The following is an 18,563-nucleotide window of genomic DNA, read 5'->3' as shown; positions in this document are numbered from 1 at the left end:
CCACCCTACAATCAGGTTTATGGTCAATAAACATTTCTGATAAATGTGGGTTTGCCGCCACGTGACGTCAAAGGACGGGTTGTGCGTCAGCGTCTTGCTCAATACTGTCCGAGGGGTGCTTCAAAGGCACAAAAACCCATTCATGCCACGAGCTGCTGAGGCCTTTCTCACTCCTCTGCCCATCTCACATTGCAGGGGGGAGCACAGAGCTGGGGGCTGGGATTTGGGAACTCGAAGCACACAGCAGGCAGCTCAGGTGGCTCTGCTCAGGGTGTGTGAGGGCTGGCTGGAGCTCAGCGTGCACTGCTGGGTGCACAGCTGTCCTGAGCACACCACTGACATCGCTGACTGTGCTTTAAAGGTTTCTCATCCTTCATCTCACCATTCATCTGTACTTTGCATTCACACAGCACAGAGGATGTGGACGTGTTCTGCTGGACTCAGTGATCCCAGATGCCATCCTTAGCCTTACTAGTGCTATGACCTGCAGAAGGCCTCCCACCTCCAGTCTCAAGGCTCTGGCTGGGAAATCTGCTTCCAGTACGAGCAGAAAAATGTCTCACATAAAAACGTTTGGTTTCCTCCAAATGACTTTAAGAAAGCAATGGTAAAAATAACAAAACTGATAGAAGAAGCTAGAGGAACAAGCAGGGGTTGCACAAAGCAGCAGAAGCTCTCTGTGCCAGCACACGTTTTGTTGTTTGGGAGCAGAGAGCAGAATGGATAGCACTTCAGAACATAATTGAAGGTTGAAGAATAACAAAAAATCTAACGAAAAATGCTTCACTGGAAAAGTAAGTTGCTAAGATAAAGCCAAACTGCAGACAGATTACATGCATTCATCAGTTCCAAAATCCATTGGAATGCATTTTTAACTGTCACCACACTTCTGTTTTGAAATAACTCTTTGTTTCCAAATTTTGGTTAATTCATACAATAAAACATACACAAAAAGCTCTCATTTGGAAAAGTATTCCCAGACTCCTCAATACTAGCCTTATTAATGAAGATAAGAATGCTTTTAGATGATGACTTTCACTGCATTGAGATTTTCATCTTGATTCATAATCGAAAGCACAATAGAGCAGCCCTAGCCCTGTCCAAGTGCTAGGAAGGAGGCTAAGCATTGCAGACAGCTGCAATAACAGAATAATAATAAATAAAAATAACATAATAATGAAAGAAATCCAATTTATGTTCTAACAGCACACACCTGCATCCATGAGGACAAAAGAGCAGATAGGGGCATCCACCTCTGGTGCTATTTAACCAAGATGAGAAGCTAGGACAGGGCTGAGAGCATCCAGGAGAGGTGGCCAAGTTTGGGAACAAATGGACAGAGCTGCTGGGTGATGGGGAGCACAGATGTAGAGGGGTGGAGGAAAAGAGCTGCACTGCTGCCAGGTGACCAAAGCAGGGCAGTGCGAGCAGCCTTAACTGCTGTTTTCTGCGGTGGTGTTTGACTGCAGCCTTCATTTTTCTACAGAAAAAAAAAATAAAAAAATTCAGTAGTTCAAAGAAATTAAAATGAAAAAAATGTTGGATGCATCCTACAAAATCTCTAAAGATGTTGTGTAGATATCCTTAGCATTTGAAATTCCTGCTTCTTTGTGTAAGAAGACACAATACGTCAGTGACTGCTCCAAAACAGAGGTATCTTCAAGCAGAAAATGGGGCAGTCCATAGCCCATGGCACTGAATTCCACCTTCTGAGATGAATGAAGCATTTGTGTGTATGACTGATTTTCTTAAACAATATGATTCTATATCATGTTGCAGTGATGGCTGTGGTCAGTGGAGTCTGGTTGCTCCACAACCCAGGGAAATGAGAAGCAGCGTAATCCAATTTTAACTGCTTATATGTGGATGTCGGAGAAATAACAATTTCAATGACACAGTGATTTGTCAGAATAACTTAAATCAGAACCACTACTTCTGAAGGGCAAAAGCTACAAGAACGTTTGTTTACAGAAAGCAAACTGAAGAAACTGGAACAAGAAAGCAAAGGGCAAAACTGTTAATAGAGGCACGCTAGAAGGAGCACGAGCCCAGCAGCTGCTTTGGGGGCCAGCACACGGTCACAGCACAGAGCTGTCTGACACCCTCGGGGTGACAAAGTGAACTGCTATTAGCCTGCTGTTCTGCTCTGTCCCATAGGAGCCTGGAAAGCTGGGCGCTGCCCTGAGCCCACGGGTGGCCACTTTTGGCCCAGATGGGTCTGCCCACATCTGGCATCCATTCCCCAGAAATCAGATTGAGAAGTCTGCTGACAGCTCGGCTCTGGTCACACAACACGTCCCGTAACACAAGGGAGATGACAATGGATGGGGCACAGATCCGACGTTCAGACCCCACAGACTCCCATCAGATCAGCGTGGGCATGGAGCTGCCATTGGGAGCTTCCAATCTGGAATGCTAAGGCTTTAACAAGATTTCCCAGAGAAAAATCAGCTGCCTCCCCACTACTTACAGTAACAAGACTGGTTCTGAAAAACTACGCAGAAATTAGTTGATGACTCTTTTTCTCTTTTAATTAAATCTTTAAGGTTGAAGAAAGGATATAATAATTAATCTTGAATGTAGCCAAGGAAAACATCAGAGGATTAAGGGATGCAGATAATAGGAATTTGATCAGCCTTGGTAACGATCTCTGCACAGGGTACTGCTGGCACTGAGAGCTGCAGCACGATGGAGAAGCCACTCTGCATGCCACATTCCAAGCAGGCATTGTGAGGGAAGCAGGGAAGGTTTCTCAGAGGAAAGTACACAAAAAGAATTGTGCTTCTCCCTCTTCCCAGAGGAAACACAGGTACATGAGATGTAGATCTGTGCAGAGCTACAGCAGGATGTATTATTATGTACGACAGAGTGCAGACCCCCTGGCCCTGGCCCAGGCCGGTGGGGATGCCCTGCACATACAGAATCACAGAATCACAGAATGGCCAAGGTTGGAAGAGACCTCAAGGATCACGAATCTCCGACCCCCTGCCACATGCAGGGCCACCAATTTCCACATTTAACACCAGCCCAGGCTGCCCAGGGCCCCATCCAACCTGGCTTGAACACCTCCAGGGATGGACGGGGCATCCACAGCCTCTCTGGGCAGCTGTTCCAGCACCTCACCACTCTCTCTGTAAAGAATTTCCCCTCCTGACATGGAAGAGGTGGACCCTGGAGCACACAGAGAAGGAGGTGCTCCTCGCCCTGCTACAGACCTGAGTCTGTGTCCTCCCCTGAGAAGGAGGAGAGAGGGAAGGAAAATCAGCCTGGGACCAAGGACTGGGCATGTCAGCATTACTAAATGCTCCCTTGTATGGTTTCACTTTAGTTTTGCCTCATTCTGTTCAAATCAATGAATGGTTAATGAATGGAGACAGATTTTAGATAATCTACATTCACGAAACTCCACGGGATTCAGAGACACTCATTTCAAAGACAAGAAACAGTCAGGCCCCCGAGCTTCCAAATACAAAAAAATTAAAATGCAGTATGAGCAATGTATGTAATTACCGACCAGACTCATTCACCTGTGTCAAACTAAGGGACATAACCTGAGCTGCTGTTCATCTGCAAGGACATTGATTCAGAGAGCAAAGCAGCAGAAACCCTGCTGGAATTTACAGCAGAGACTTTGTGTGAGGCAGAGCAGAAGCATCACGAGCATGTTACAAAAACCCATTCACTTACTGCTGCTTATCCATGAAGACAGCTGCAGGGAGGGCAAACAAAGACACACAGGCACCAACCACGGACCTGCCCACTTGTGGACTTCTCAAACGGATACACACAGTGTAACGGATTAAAGGGAAAACCCCAAAGCAATGTTATTATGGTCGAGACCTGCTCTGCACACAGAGGACCCCTGCAGTATTTGCCGTTCTAGCGATCAGAAGGGAGTTACACAGCTCAGAACGGGACCGCTCAGGAAAAGCAGGGCTGCTTTTGCTGCTTTTCTTGGGGATATAATGGGAAACTGGTCTGGACAGAGTAAAGCAGCTCCCTAGTGACGGCCCTGAGCTTCTGTGCCTGCTGGGGAACAAGCATCATTGTTGCAAAGTATGAAAGTAGTTATTTGTATTTCAAAACATCGTGGTCTTGTAACTGAGACAGCGGTGCCGGCTGGTGCGTGCCTGCCTGCACATCAGCCATCTGCAGGCTGCTGGGACAGGGCCAGGCTTGGGGGAATACTTCTTCCAAATACTGGGAGAAAAAGAACCCATAAAAATATTTCCAAGGTAACAGCATCATCCTTACAATGATATCATCATAGAATCACAGAATGACCTGGGTTGCAAAGGCCCACAGCGCTCATCCAGTCCCAACCCCCTGCTGTGTGCAGGTCACCAACCAGCAGCCCAGGCTGCCCAGAGCCACATCCAGCCTGGCCTTGAATGCCTGCAGGGATGGGGCATCCACAGCCTCCTTGGGCAACCTGTTCCAGTGCCTCACCACCCTCTGGGTGAAAAACTTCCTCCTAACACCCAACCTAAACCTCCCCTGTCTCAGTTTAAAACCAGCAAAGAGAGAGTTTTTCTTTCTGGAGAAGGAATGCAAACCAGTCATTCCCTGCTGACTCTGTTCTGCTCTGACAGCTGCAGATGAGCGGTGCTCCAAGGGTCTGAGCTGAGGTGTGCACAGCTGGGACAGCAGCCAGCATGGCAGGACATGGACCTTGAGGTCCTGGGAATGAATGGGCAGAAAGCACTTCCTGTGACAGAGGCATGTCACCTGGGTAGATTTCTTTATTTCCCAGCAAGTTCTGTAGCAGGGCATCTTTAAGATATATCAGTAATAAGACCTTCGTATTTTTGATGCTGGGAGAATGTAGTATGTGTATGATTCCTATTTGATATTGAAAATACCATTAATAATGCATCATACGCTGCCTCCAGCAAGGGCTCATCATTCTTTTGCCTCCTGACTTGCAATCCAGACATCAAGGCTAATTGGAAAACATGTTTTCTAGATAACAGTTTCTGAAATCAAGGTTTCATCACAACTTAAAATAAATGAGTAAATTGCAACCCGGAGTATCACAGAACCACAGAATGGCCAGGGTTGTAAGGGACCTCAAGGATGATGAAGCTTCAACCCCCCACCACATGCAGGGCCACCAACCTCCCCATGTGATACCAGCCCAGGCTGCCCAGGGCCCCATCCAACCTGGCCTTGAACACCTCCAGGGATGGACGGGGCATCCACAGCCTCTCTGGGCAGCTGTTCCAGCACCTCACCACTCTCATAGCAAGCAACTTCCCCCTGACATCCAACCTCAATCTTCCCTCCTTCAACTTCAAACCATGTTTGTACCAATATTTTAAGCAAAACACTCTCCTTACAAACTTCTGCACTCTGCCTATAGGCTCTCATGATAAAGAGGCTCTTTTGCTCTTTTAATCTCTTCTCAGCTTGGAGCAGCCCCCACACCTGACAGAGGATGCCACTGTCAGCTCACACAGCCCAACACTGTAACCCAAGCTCTCATTTTCTGGACTCTGCAACAGAAACTTCCAAAGATGTTACCATGAATTTTTCCTAATTTTCACGAAGACTTAAATTTTAGCCCTAATCTATCTGATAAATTCAGCACAATTTTGCCACCAAAACCTACGTTTTCAGTGCGTAAATGTTTGTCACAACAAGCATGTGGCTTACCTGCAACATGAGGAGAGGAAAAGCTGTTGGAAATGCCATGGTAAAGCACAGCGAGCAGGCAGTGAGCCTTTAAAGCCCTGAGATCAAGACTTGCCAAGACACAAACTGTCATGCACACAGAGCTATGCTGGGTACTTAGCCCATGCATGCTATGAGGATCTCTGTCTTTATGTGTTGATAGAATTGCTTAACTGAGCTGAGCTTGATTTTAAATATGTATACATATTTATATGTATGTTTAACAAGATCAAATGCAAATAACCCAAACTTCCAAAGGAGCGTATCTGTCGTAATCACACTTTTGTTGAGAAAATGTCAGGTTTAAAACCAAATCTCACATGAATTCGGGTAGAAGACAGCAGAGCAGGGAGAAGCCTTGCAGGCAGGACATGAGTTCGGGGTGCAGGAGCCTTGTGCTCAGCACCCTCCTTCCAGTCGAGTGCCATGTGAGTGGGAAACTGCATCTTGTCTTGGAGACTTCAGCTCCAAAAAGAGCTGGTGCCCTCTAATTTATGCCAACAAATCCCTGGTGCTCCACCATATTAATCAACAAGAGGCTGTTCCAGAGTACATCTCAGTCCCCATCACGAAAACCAAACAGACAGTCTAGGCTGTATCTTTGAAGAAACAGCATCCAGTAAAAAAGGAAACAAAACCACAAAACCCCACAGCAGTGAGTCCCTGCAGCTGGAAGTCCATCCCAGGTGCTGCTCAGGATTAGATCAGTGCCAGCGACAGCTTTAGCAGACACATGTCAAATCCTGACCGAGCGCAGTCTGTCCTCAAAGATGAATCCTCGGCCATCGTTAGCTTTGACTCACTGATGGCTGGGCCAAGGTTACAAAGTCCACAGCAAAATCCCGAAGCCTGTTAGCTATACATACGTAGCTTACATCCATGCATACATACTCTGTGTGTAACTACCTGTCTGCTTCACATCCATACTGACTTTTCATCTTAAATGTTACAGCTATTTGTGGGGTTTCTTTTCGTGTGCTTGTGTTTTTTAAATGCAAAACATAACTGGGTGTCAAATCTGTGAGTCGCAAATGGTTTCCATAAATACAGAAGACATTAATAGCATGTAAGGACCAGAAGGCATAGCTGTTCCCAAACCCCAGCACACAGAACCTACCATTTTAACACAAGTTTGATATTACCTGAGCAGGACATCTTTTTTGCTCTTATATCTCCTATGGCTAAATTGTTAAAGAAGTTAACAAAAAATAGAGGCAGTAGCTGATAGATAGGAAGTTAATTTTCATTTTTCCTTGGGTACCCTGCAGTACTTTGGGTACACAAATCCATTGGGGTTGTTACAATAGCAGTGCAATGTACACCTACCCGAATGCCCAGCTAAACTAGAGCAGCTCGCAGTAATTTCACCGATTTCCCTGGGATTATAAGTGAGGGATGCATTTCAGCCTTAATTCTCTCAGCTTAATGCTGTGTCATTGCATTATCTCCATCACAAACAGTCTGCACAACCCATCCACTTTCCCAAGGAATTCATTCCTGTATAATGAACCGCAGGCAACTGCAACACAGATGGCATCGCGTGACCCGAAAGCACTTCATGGCAATGTTTTAAGCACGTCATTAATATCACCAAATAATTACTTAATGGTACCTCTCCAACCCTCTTCTGTGCGAACACACAACACAGTTGGACTGCAGAGCATCAGGTGGCATTTCACTGCGATGCTGTCAGAAAAAGATTGCAGTTCTTGGAGCTATTCAGTTTATGAATGAGATTGTAAATAGCAGGCTCTACGTGGCAACAAACAGCACTGCATTTTAGATTTCAGAAACACGACCAATTTCCAGAGTGACTCATCCTCAGCCAACGTGGCATCGAGGATCAGGCAGCATGGGAGGATGCTGGTGGCAGGTGGAACCTTTCCTAAGCCTGACTCTGGTTTTCCAAGAGAAAAAATGGATTTTTAGTTGGCATATTTGTTTCATTTGTAACCAGATATGTGCCCAGTTCTATGCTAATAGAAACGCATTTAACAGCAGCAAACAAGAACTTGGTAGGAAGTCGACTACAAGCTGTTAGGTGTCCATAAGCTCTAATGCTGCCTGCTCATCCCCCAGAAGCTTATTCTTTGAGGACCAGATTGTTTCAAGCCTGTTTTTTCATCAGTTTAAATCACCACATCTTGGCAATTGCTGAGGTCCCCTCCCCAGTCTCAGCCCACCTCTGTCCCCTCATTTAGCAGGGAGCACGTTGCTTGGCCCATAAGCTGGTTAAGAAAACAAAAATTGGATCAAAGCACGAGCGCTGCTGGCGGTGTGTCCTGGGGTGTTGGTGTGGGGTGGGGGGGTCACACTGTGGGCCCCACTCCACTGTATGGAGCTCAGCACTGATCCTCTGCCACGAGCATCTGATAGGGTCCCAGGGAAGGCTGGGGGTCCCAGTGCCCATGGAAACGGGTCTGGGCCTGCTGGTGGGGGCTGGGGGGGAGATGGGAAAGATCTTGGGAAAGACCTTAGGAAAGTCCAAGAGAGCTTTGGATGAATTCTGGTAAAAGGGAGATCTTCTGTATTGCAGTCACTGGAGGACAGAGGGCTGCCCTTCACACCGTGCAAGCTACTAGCAGGAACACTGCTGGAGAGCATGGAACCTAAAGTGATATCCAATTTAGTAATGATCTGTGAGTTCAGAAAGGAGAAGCTGTGTGAATGTCACATACTGTGACTGCGGATTTGTCACTGAGCATCACACCAGGGGGCTTCTTAGCGCTGGAAGTGGGCAGCGCCCAGCTGATCTCAGCGCAGGAACTGGAACTGGGGCAGCAAAACTATAACAAACACGGCTGTATTGCTATGCATTGTTACCCAATTAGCTGGGATAATTGTAGGTACACAGGTTTCTGACACATTACAACATAGTAGCATATGGCAGGGAATAAATAAAAGCTGTGGCTGGAAATTGTGTGCTCTGGGCTATTCGCATCCTGAATCTCACCAACGATCTCACATGAACCCAAATGAACTTCAATTAAGAACTACTGTAATCTGAAATAGCTGGGGACAGATCTAAGTGAAAGCCAGAAATCCTTTGGTTCTTCAAACTTGAGAAGGGGGACTGAATCTACCACGGGTGTCCCTGGGGACAGCAGGCACTGCCTGCACCCATCTGCTGTAGCACCTGCCCTGGGAGCTGCCCTGGGCTGTGCGAGCTGCCCAGCACTCAGCTAGTGAGTGGGCTGTGCTCCTCTGTGCTGCTGAGTGCTGAGGACAGACGAGCAGTCAGAACACACTGCTCCTTAACATGGCACGTTTTAATGGCACAGAGCACCTGCTAGGAGGACACAGAGAGACGTTCAGCAAGCAGAAAATGATTAATAAAAAAGGAAAAGGAGCTCGTGGGGAGAGCAGGGCAGCAGGATGAGCACAGCACTTTGACAAACCTTTCTCTTTTCGTGTCTGCTTCTGGCACCTAAAGGCCCCTTTCGAGCAATTGCTTTTTGGCAAACGAACCGCCCGCCTGGGAGCAGAATGCTGACCCCTCCATACACAGCCACGGGTGCTCAGTCTGCAGGCTGGGCTCTGTGCTCATCTGTGCTCCCAAGCTGAGCCATGAACCTGTGTGTGCTGTGATCCATGCGAGGTAATTGTTATCTGGCTGACATTTCCAGCTATCGGGAAACAAAACGAATGCTTTAAATTAAATTTGAAGAAATGAATAAGGTTTAAACAACAGCAACAAAACCAGAAAAACCCTGAGTCATTCCAGGCCTCAGAAGATGACTGGATGAAGTCCTGAAGGCAAAATGCCCTCCCAGAGAATGGAATGGGGAGAATACCAAACCCTGCAGCAATGGAGTGTGTGGTCCTCAGCACAGAGCACAGCAGCTGTGGGGCAGGGGCTGCTGTGGGGCTCCCTCACTGCTGCTGGCCATGGCAACATGAATTCTGCTCGGAGGGGGTTCTGCTTTAAGCAGATGCACATGGCAAGGAATTTTTAAGCTGATTTTTTTTTAAACTGATTTTTTTCTTTAAAGCTGACTTGACCTGTGATGCCGCATCAATCATTCTGGTCAATTTTGTTAGCTTGCAGATATCCATCTCTCTGCAGTTTCATGGAACAGAACAGTCGGGGAGTTGAGACTTCCACTCAGCAGGGCAGAACCAGCCCACCTAAAGCAGAGCCAGGAGTCCATTCCTTTAGGGAAACGTTTTTTTCAGCACAGGAACTCTGTTATCTTTTAAACATTTTCTTTAACCAAGACTAGCTGCCAGAAGCGGGATGACTTCAATGGAGAATCACATCCATTTTATGCACGTTACCATACTCAAGATACAACTGCAGAGTTACAAAGAAGGATAAAGTAAATCGGAATCATAGAATTACAGAATCCTAAGAGTTGGAAGGGGCCTCTGAAGGCTATCTAGTGCAACCCCCCTGCACTGAACAGGGGCACCAAAGCTAGATCAGGTTGCCCAGAGTCTGATCCAGCCTGGTCCTGGAAGTCTCCAGGGAAACTGCATCCACCACATCTCTGTGCAACCTGTTCCAGAAACTGCATCCACCATCTCTGTGCAACCTGTTCCAGCGCCTCACTGCCTGCGCTGTACAAGAGGGCCACTTCTTACAACTGATTCTTCCAACGCTTCACTCAATGTAAGAAGCGATAAACGTAAAAATAAATTGAATGATCAACTCAGAAGGTGGTTCATCCAAAAAAAATGTGTTGTACAGCCTCCCGCAAGCAGGACCAATGACAAACATGTTAAGGATTACAGCTCCTACAGCACCGGGGGCTCACATGCCTTCCACCTGCCTTCAAGAGACATCTGATATTCAAAGGCAAGAAGTAAAATCAACCACATCAGTGCATCTGCTGCCACACTGTATGCAATAAACTAAAACTGAACAGCAGCTTGGAAATGTGCTCTGTGCTCAGTGTCAGCAGTGAGCTCCCCGTGGCACAACGGCACCAACAGTGGCTGCCTGCTGCAGAGCTGAGGGTTGGGTTAACAGAGCCAGGAACAGAAAACCCCACACTTCAGCACAGGGTGTTAACGTAATTAATGGGGTATAAGCAGAATGTTGGCTGTTCTTCTACAGCTAAATCCTAAAATGCAAAGTGAAATGTGCCACCCCCACCCCGACGAGATTATTGCAATGAAAAGCCCCCTACAGATCATCTGCAAGGACATGCATGTTGCTAAGCACGTTCCTATAACAGACCAACATTTCTTCTACCTCAGGTTCCCTGTATTTCTATTTATAAACCAGTAGTGCAAGCGTGACAGCTCTACGTATTTGATGCTATGATGAACAATGAGAAAGATCTCATCTTTCAGCTAGGCCAAATATGGCTTCAAAATACAATAGCAGCAACACCTAACCTTACAGCCTATCCCCAGGTGAACTCTGGTCCCAAACACCCCTTTGTAGTCTTGGACTTCTGTGGTTCATCCAATAGAGAAGAATAGATTTAGCACCAATGCTTGACCTCTGCATTCTGCTTAAGCATGGGAATTGTCAGATTTGCAGTACTGTCCAAATGAAAGAAAACAGAGATAAAACAGAACACACACACAGACAAATAAAATAGAGAATGGATGTTTCCAGTTTCTAAAGTCAGATGTTGAGAAGTGACAGACTGGAGCCCAGTGTCAGCTGGTGCATCCATTGCCCAACATCACTGTGTGGGTCTATCGTGTCTTTTACTGACAGCTTAGTTTCCCAACTTGCTTTTAATTTCCCACAAAAACATGCACATCTATATAGCATGCCCTTTTCTTTCCAATAGCTGCTAACCCTTACATGTTTAATTATTGGTTACAGATTGCGTTGAAACTGGTTTTTTGCACTCAAGGAGGACATGGGTACCAGAACTTATAGGAACATGAGTCTTCCTTGCTTAAAGGCTGCCACTCACTCTCTCTCCCCACTGCTGGAGCTCATTTACCCATCCCAAGGACCTATCCCACATCAGTGCCGCAGCCTTTGTTAGCCTGCACAACACTAAGTGCCAAAATGCTCCACCAAAAGGAAACCTGCAGCACCACATGGGCTCTTCTGGCCCATAAACACCAGGAATGAAGTCGCTCGACCCAAGCGGAATCTCCTGGGAGCAACGCCAGCCAGTGTCCCTCCCAAAGACTTGTTCAGGCTGGAAATAGTGCTGGCCTTGCTTCTCATTGTGAAAAATGCAGTATCATGAAGTGGTGGAACCCTCTTACAGAACTCTCTGCCTACAGACAGGGCGCAGCTACAGAAGAGCTCTTTCCTTATTATTTGTTCAGTGTTGCATCTGGGTAATGGCAGAATCCCAGCATGGCTGGGTTGGAAGGGACCTCAGAGCTGCACACCCTGCCATGGGCTGGGTGCCCCCCAGTTCTGGCTGCCCCCACCCAGCCATGGCCTGGAGCATCTCCAGGGACGGGGCACCCACAGCTCTGGGTAGCAGTGCCAAGGCTTCACCATGATAAATAGTATTTAAATTCAGCATATTCCAGTCTGACAGCCCTCTGCACTCACTCCTTCAGAGAATATTGCTTCTCACGTGGCTTGTGCTGCACTACTCCTAGTCAGGAGGATGCACCCTCCCGGCTCCTCACCTCCCGGCTGACCCCTGTCCTTGGCAGCGGGCAGCAGCCTGTGCTCAATGAAACCTTGCAGGTGTACAGCATGAAAGTGCAAATCTGAGTCTCAGTTTCACAGTGTGTACTTAAGGGCTGGGTGCTAAGCAATTAGCTGCTTAAGAAGATTCGGTAAGACAAAGCTTAAGCAACTCATCCTGTACAGGGCACAGAATCAGAGGGGGAACAGCCACTGGATGGACAGTCCCAGCAAAAGGGCTGCCTGGACTGGAGGTGGGCTGGCAGAGTTTGGGACCCTGCTGGCAACCTGTGGAAAGAGTGGACAGGCCATCACAACCTGCTGATAACAGAGGATTATCTAGGTCAATCAAGATGAGGGAGGGATAGAAGGCAAGAAGAAGGAAGAAAAAATTAAAACAATAACCACAGAAAATTAGGTAACTAAGCAACACAAGATTCAATATGAAAAGTACAAGATAATCTACATTTAAAAATACAATTTAACATACCCTGCAGACAGAGGTTTAGAAGGAAAGATCAAGTCATCACTGAGGACATCTGTTGTGTAGCAGCTAGGTAAACAAGGTATTAGATTGTAATAGCAGGAGATGGGAAATAAGATGGAAAGCATGGCAATGTTGCAGGAAGGTAGTCATTATCACACCAACACTCATCTGAAACAAAAGGTACAGCCAGGAAATAAATTATCAGGATCCGTGATTTGTGCAAGAGACATTAAGCAGGCAGTTATAAATTATTGATGTTATGAGAATGAGAACAATAGTTTTGATTTTTTTCCACAATACTGCAAGAACAAGAAACTACCCAACATTATGAAGGGACACTGGCAGGGGATAGTTATGGGTTTTGCAGAGGAAAGCTGGACCTTCCCTTTTGCACTGTGCTCTGCAGGCATCAGCAGCACGTCAGCCAGGCACCGCCAGCCCAATGCCACGCTGCTCCAAGGCTCTGCAGCCCTGTGGCACCGGCAGGGCACAGCTTCCAGCCCTGCACACCTGTCTGAGCTCCATAGGATGCTGTTTGGCTGCTCTGTGCTGCCTCCGTGAACATAGTTGCATAAATCCTACACAGATGCAGAACCTGAGCATTCCCTGGGCTGGCGAGCAGTGGGTAACAGAGCCTCAGCTGCACTGGTAGGGGAACAACCTGCAACACCACGGTGTGGGGTGACCTGCAGTGGCACAACAGTGTAGAAGAGGACTGTCCAGTGCACAGAAGTGCACCTGCAGCAGCTGAGGAGCACTGCAGTGAGCACCCTGCTCCGCTCCAGCCTCTACAGGCTCCATCAGCAGATACTGAAAGGAACACAGGAAATATCAATATAATTATGCAGCCTTTGTATTGCACTGCTCACTGCTGCGATTGGGTTCTGTTTTCTGTTTTCTTTTGCAGCTGTTTTAAGGGGCTCGCAGCACAATCACTGCAGTTTCACTTCCCCTGCAGCAGTGGGCCCCGCGTCCCATGGTGAGCTGCTCCAGCACTCAGCCCTAGGCATACAACCCCTCTTGCATGCTCTTTTATTTCTTTAAAACATTCTCCTCAATAAACGCAGACTCCTCCAGAAAATAGTGGAACTCAAAGCTCACCACAGGGCTCCAGCTGCATCCTCACTTGTTGTTCCAACGAGATCAGCATTCTGATTCCTTCTTCTTGCAGCTTCCCTGAGCGCTGACCACGCACGGTGCAGGGAAGCACCCAGCCCTGCTGCATGGCACAGCACAACTGGAAGGAAGGAGATCAGCCCCACGTCTGGGAATGTCTCACTCCAACCCCAGCTCACGTCAAATGAGCGTCACAGAGCGAATCTATGTCTAGATTTAAATTTCCCAACTGGAAAAACGTCATTTTTGTGTCAGATCAGCATGGGAACAGCCCAGGGCAGCCGGGGCTGTGAGCAGCCTCTCTGGGCCAGGCACCAACTCCAAGTCGATGGCCAGAGCCACACACACATCATCACTCAGTGACCGCAATAAGCCCTGTGTCAGACCAGCAGGCCAGGCCAGCTGCGTGGATCGGGCTGCGGAGCTCCCATGGCTGCAGGCAGAGCACAAAAGGAACGCAATTGGCCTGTGCTGGAAGCCCACCTTGCTGTGATGGAGAGGACGTGGCACAGAGCCAGGCTCAGCACTGCCCCGAATCGCGCCAGTTAGGAAAGCTTGCAGTACTCAGATGACCATGAAGAACACGCAGAGCCCATGGCCTCAGCTCTCCAGCCCTGGGAAGCATCAGTGGTTATCATTCAGCCTCCACACGCCATTTTGCCTTCTCTTTTGGAGAAAAAATAGCCAAATATATATTTGCTGCTTAAAACCAAAGTGGAGTAGAACACTGAGAAGTTTGTTTAGGCAGTAAGACACATAAAACACTGTCTTCAGTGAATCTGCAGAAACATTTATAGCTCCCAGCACAACTATGTTGTCTCCAGTCTCACACAGCATCAGAGTGCTCCTAGGCTGGGACTGGACCTCCCTCGTACAACACTCCAGGCATCAGGGCTCTTGGTCCTTCGATGTAGCAAGATCTTTTCCCCCACCCCTTCAGTTCACTTTGTCCATTTCTGTATTAAAATGGGAATGGACAGGAGGGAAGGAGTGGGGCCTGGGCAAGGAGCAGGAGCCCAAGGATGGTGGAGAATAAGTGGGGTGGGAGGGCAGCCTTGGGGGCCGAGCAGTTCTGCACCAACCACAGCCCCTCGGGATTCCAATTCTTGCTTACTTTTTAAAATCTATAGAAAAGTACATAGAAAAAACATATTTACCCATGATATCTGAAGTTTAATATTTACGTTTTGTTCACAAAATACAAATCTGCAACCCACAAGGGACTGCCAATTAAATTTCCATGTCTGTATCTGAGATTACAGCCAGAGATTATTTTTCCATCTAAATAATCTATATCTTAGCAACACGAACAGGGCTACTTTCCAAAGCCAAATGCTGTGTTTTAACGGTGGTCAGGGAACGCTGCTGTGCAGCTCTGCTGGTTGGCTCCCGGCACCGCCAGCCCCCTCCTCCCATCCCCCCATGCACACTCACACTCTGGATTTCACCCCAGTTCCGTAGATTTAAGACGGAAAAGCGTCAGAAAGCAAACAGCCTTTAGCAGTGCGTCTGAACCGCTGGAACACACCGTAAAAACGAGTCTAAATAAAGCTGTTGCTTCCAGCCGGCGGGGGAGCGATGCGGCCGGCACCCCCAAATTCAGCAGGGTTGCACTGCGGGGGCACAAGAGGGGCTGTGCTGTGCCTCGGGCCGGGCTGGGGGCACGGGGCTGCTCCTGCCGTGGGGCACGGGGGGCTGCCACCAGGGCTGGCACCGCGTATGCCTCGGAAAAGCCACGCAGCCGCGAGACAGAAACGCGACAGAACCCTTCTGCAGACAGAATCACACCTGCAACGCACTTTAAGGAGATGGCTCAAATGGGATCAGCTGAGAATCGCGCTCTGCAGGGATTCCGAGCGGCGCTGCCTCACCTGCGCGCTGCCTCCGGCGCCGAGGGGCTGTGACTCAGCACAGGGAACAGCTTTTGATTTTTCAGATGGAACTTACCAAACCGTGCCAGCGTTACGGGGAGGATCTGCTTCCTGCATCCGCCTCTCTGCCGGCCTCTCCGGAGGTATTCTCACTAAGCCCTCCCCATCTGGTTATGTTATGATGACGGGAGTTGGTTTATTTGGGGAAAATCAATTGCAAGCCTGCATGGGAATCAAGTGGAGCAAGACAGAAAAAAATTCTCAACCTCTATCTCCGCTGCATGTAAGAGGAGATGCAGCATCTTATTATTAGCCCTGGAGCTGTGTGACTAGGAGCAGCAACCTCCACTCTGAGCATCCCTGAGGCCACAGCCCCCTACATATGGGGAACACCTCACAAGGGGCAGGAGGGCTGGGGGCTCAGAGACAGCATAAAGGACCCAGCACCCGGCGTGCTGCAGGCACAGCTCTCTGCAGGTCAGGGCACAACCTGTGGCTGCCACTTCAGGAAATGCCACCTCCAGCAGGTGAGGAACAAAATAGCTCTGCCTGTTCCAGTGCAAAATCCAGCCTCTCAATCTAATGCCAGCAGCCTAGCTTGTCATTAGGCAACATATGGCCAGATGTCATGTCCACGTACAACGAGCTGCCCATTGAGGGGCCACACCTCCGGGCCAGCTCCTGTGCTCCTTCCACTGCCAGCACAACTGAATCACAGCCACACTGCAAATCTGCATGGGCTCAGCACTGCCCTCCAGGTTACAAAGCTTCTCACAGCTCTTGAGATACCGGGCGCCCCAGCTGCTGCACAGAGGTGCAGAATAGATGACTGCACAGGTCTCTGCAGCCATTTATTCATAGCAACACATCATGGCTGGTTGGAAGGGCCCCTGTCGCCCCCCAGCCACACATCTGCTGAGGGCTGGGTGCCCCCCAGTTCAGCCTGCCCAGGGCTTGGCCATGGCCTGGGGCTCCAGCAGGGATGGGGCACCCACAGCTCTGGGCAGCAGTGCCAAGGCCTCACCACTCTCAGCAAAGAATTTCCAACTAGCATTGCATCTAAATCTCCCCTCTTTTGGTTTAAAGCTGTTCCCCTGTGTATCAGACCATGTAAAAAGTCACTCTCCCTCCTGTTTATGTGCTCCCTTCAATACTGAAGGGCAGCAATAAGGTCTCCCCAGAGCTCTCTCTTCTCTGGATTGAACACCCCCAGCTCCCTCAGCCTCTGTTTGTTTAATGGTTTGTTCAAACCACTGAAATATTGAAGACCATCAGCTACAGCTGGGCAGTTATTTATCACTGAGAGCTCTGAACGTAGCACTGCTCAGAGCCGACCGGCAGCTCCAGCAGCATCCCCAGCACCTGCTGACAGCCACAGCATGTCCCAGTGCTCCTGGCAGCCGTGCTGCTGGGTATGGGCACCACACGGACACAAACATTGGCCCCACTGGCTGAAATGGGAGAATAGCACAACTGAGGGATTTAGAATGGGTTCAGTGTGTGAATTAGTAAGAAAATAAAAACATAAATATTTCACGGCACGTGGGAGATTGCAAGGTGAATGAGTGCTTGGGGGGAGGTAGAAATAAATCACTATTAACCTGTGGTGCTATAAAACCAGAACTTAAAGTAGTGGCCCTCCCAGAGGCTGTGCCCATGCAGCAGGAGGGAAACACTGACTGCACAGCCACTGCCATGTCATGCAGCAGGGGTGGGGGGGATGAGGAGAAGCAGCACTGTGTCCATTTCTCCCACACTGATTTTGTACATTTTGTACATCCTGACTGCGCTGCTTTCTGTTAGACCCTCCAGGTGGAAATAAAGCATCTTGGTGTGAGCTAAATAGACGTTTCCTTTGATCAAAGTTTGCCTCGCCTTCCTCCCTTTCTGCTTCTCTTTATAGCACACGTTAAGGAGGAAAAAATATTTTGATTTGATGCATGCTTCTTGACAAATGTTTAGCACGCGTAGACGTCCCTGAGAAAAGAAAGCAGGTTCTGTAGAAAAGAAGGGCCCACGTCTCATTGCCACGGGCAGTCAATCCCTGCCTGCCTCAATCCTGCTGCCTGCACCACGGCCCTCATGCAGGAGGGGCTCTGCACTGCGCTCAGCCCCTGCTCAGGAACTCATGGCCTGACCTGAGCAGCCTGTGGGGCTCCTTCTGCCCCAGCAAAGCTGAGCCGTGGGGGACAGGAAGGCTTCTCACCAACCGTGAAGCAGGAATGCTGTGCCCTGCTGCTGTCAAAGCAAACGTTGTCCCTTGGTGTCAACTTAGCATCAGATAACAAGGAGAAGTTGCCTCTAAAGTAGATATGATAGAAAGCAAAACAAAACCCCTGTGTCTGAGGTCAGAACTGCAAATATTGCGGAGTCCAAGCGGAGCGCAGCACCGCACGGCTCTGCCTGTAGCAGCTGCTTTCCAGCCCTCGTCTCACAGATGAGCCGTCACTCCGGACAGGCACACTTTTCTGAAAAGCAGCCTAACATAAGGTGCCTATGAGTTGCTCCACAAAGGCATTTTTGGAAGAAAATGGCCTGGAGCTGAGGCGCTGTGGAGGCGATTCAGCAATGCTGTGACCTCCAGGCGGTTCCGCTTCCTTCGCTGTGACTCGAAGGCGCGGTGCACATCCAAATCCCTGCTTTCCACTTCCACGTGAAAACAACAGTAATAAAATAATTGCAAGCTTATCACAAGTGCTTGCTGTCAATCTCACCTGAATGGCTGACACCCAAGATTTTGCAGTAATAAAGCAGTGACTTTAGTGGTCATAACATGTTTGGACTCGGACAAGTCGAGCCAGTCTTTGCAACTCTGAGAAAACCTCAGAGACCTGAGTTTGCACGTTTGCTGCTT

General features: G+C 48.5%; 1 protein-coding gene across 10 annotated transcripts in view; it reads right to left on the bottom strand.

Moving 5' to 3' along the window:
• Window positions 1-15,804, bottom strand: part of JAKMIP3 (Janus kinase and microtubule interacting protein 3) — a 48,031-nt gene extending 32,227 nt beyond the window's left edge. For all 10 annotated transcript variants that reach the window (XM_031554557.2, XM_031554548.2, XM_085230086.1 and 7 more), the window contains exon 1: window positions 15,710-15,804. The gene's annotated coding sequence lies outside the window, so the exon portion shown is untranslated. The remainder of the gene's footprint in view (window positions 1-15,709) is intronic.
• Window positions 15,805-18,563: the final 2,759 nt, after the last annotated feature.

The sequence above is a fragment of the Meleagris gallopavo genome, chromosome 8 (assembly GCF_905368555.1).
Source record: "Meleagris gallopavo chromosome 8, MGAL_WU_HG_1.1, whole genome shotgun sequence".
NCBI lineage: Eukaryota > Metazoa > Chordata > Aves > Galliformes > Phasianidae > Meleagris > Meleagris gallopavo.
This window is presented reverse-complemented; position numbering and strand designations above follow the sequence as displayed.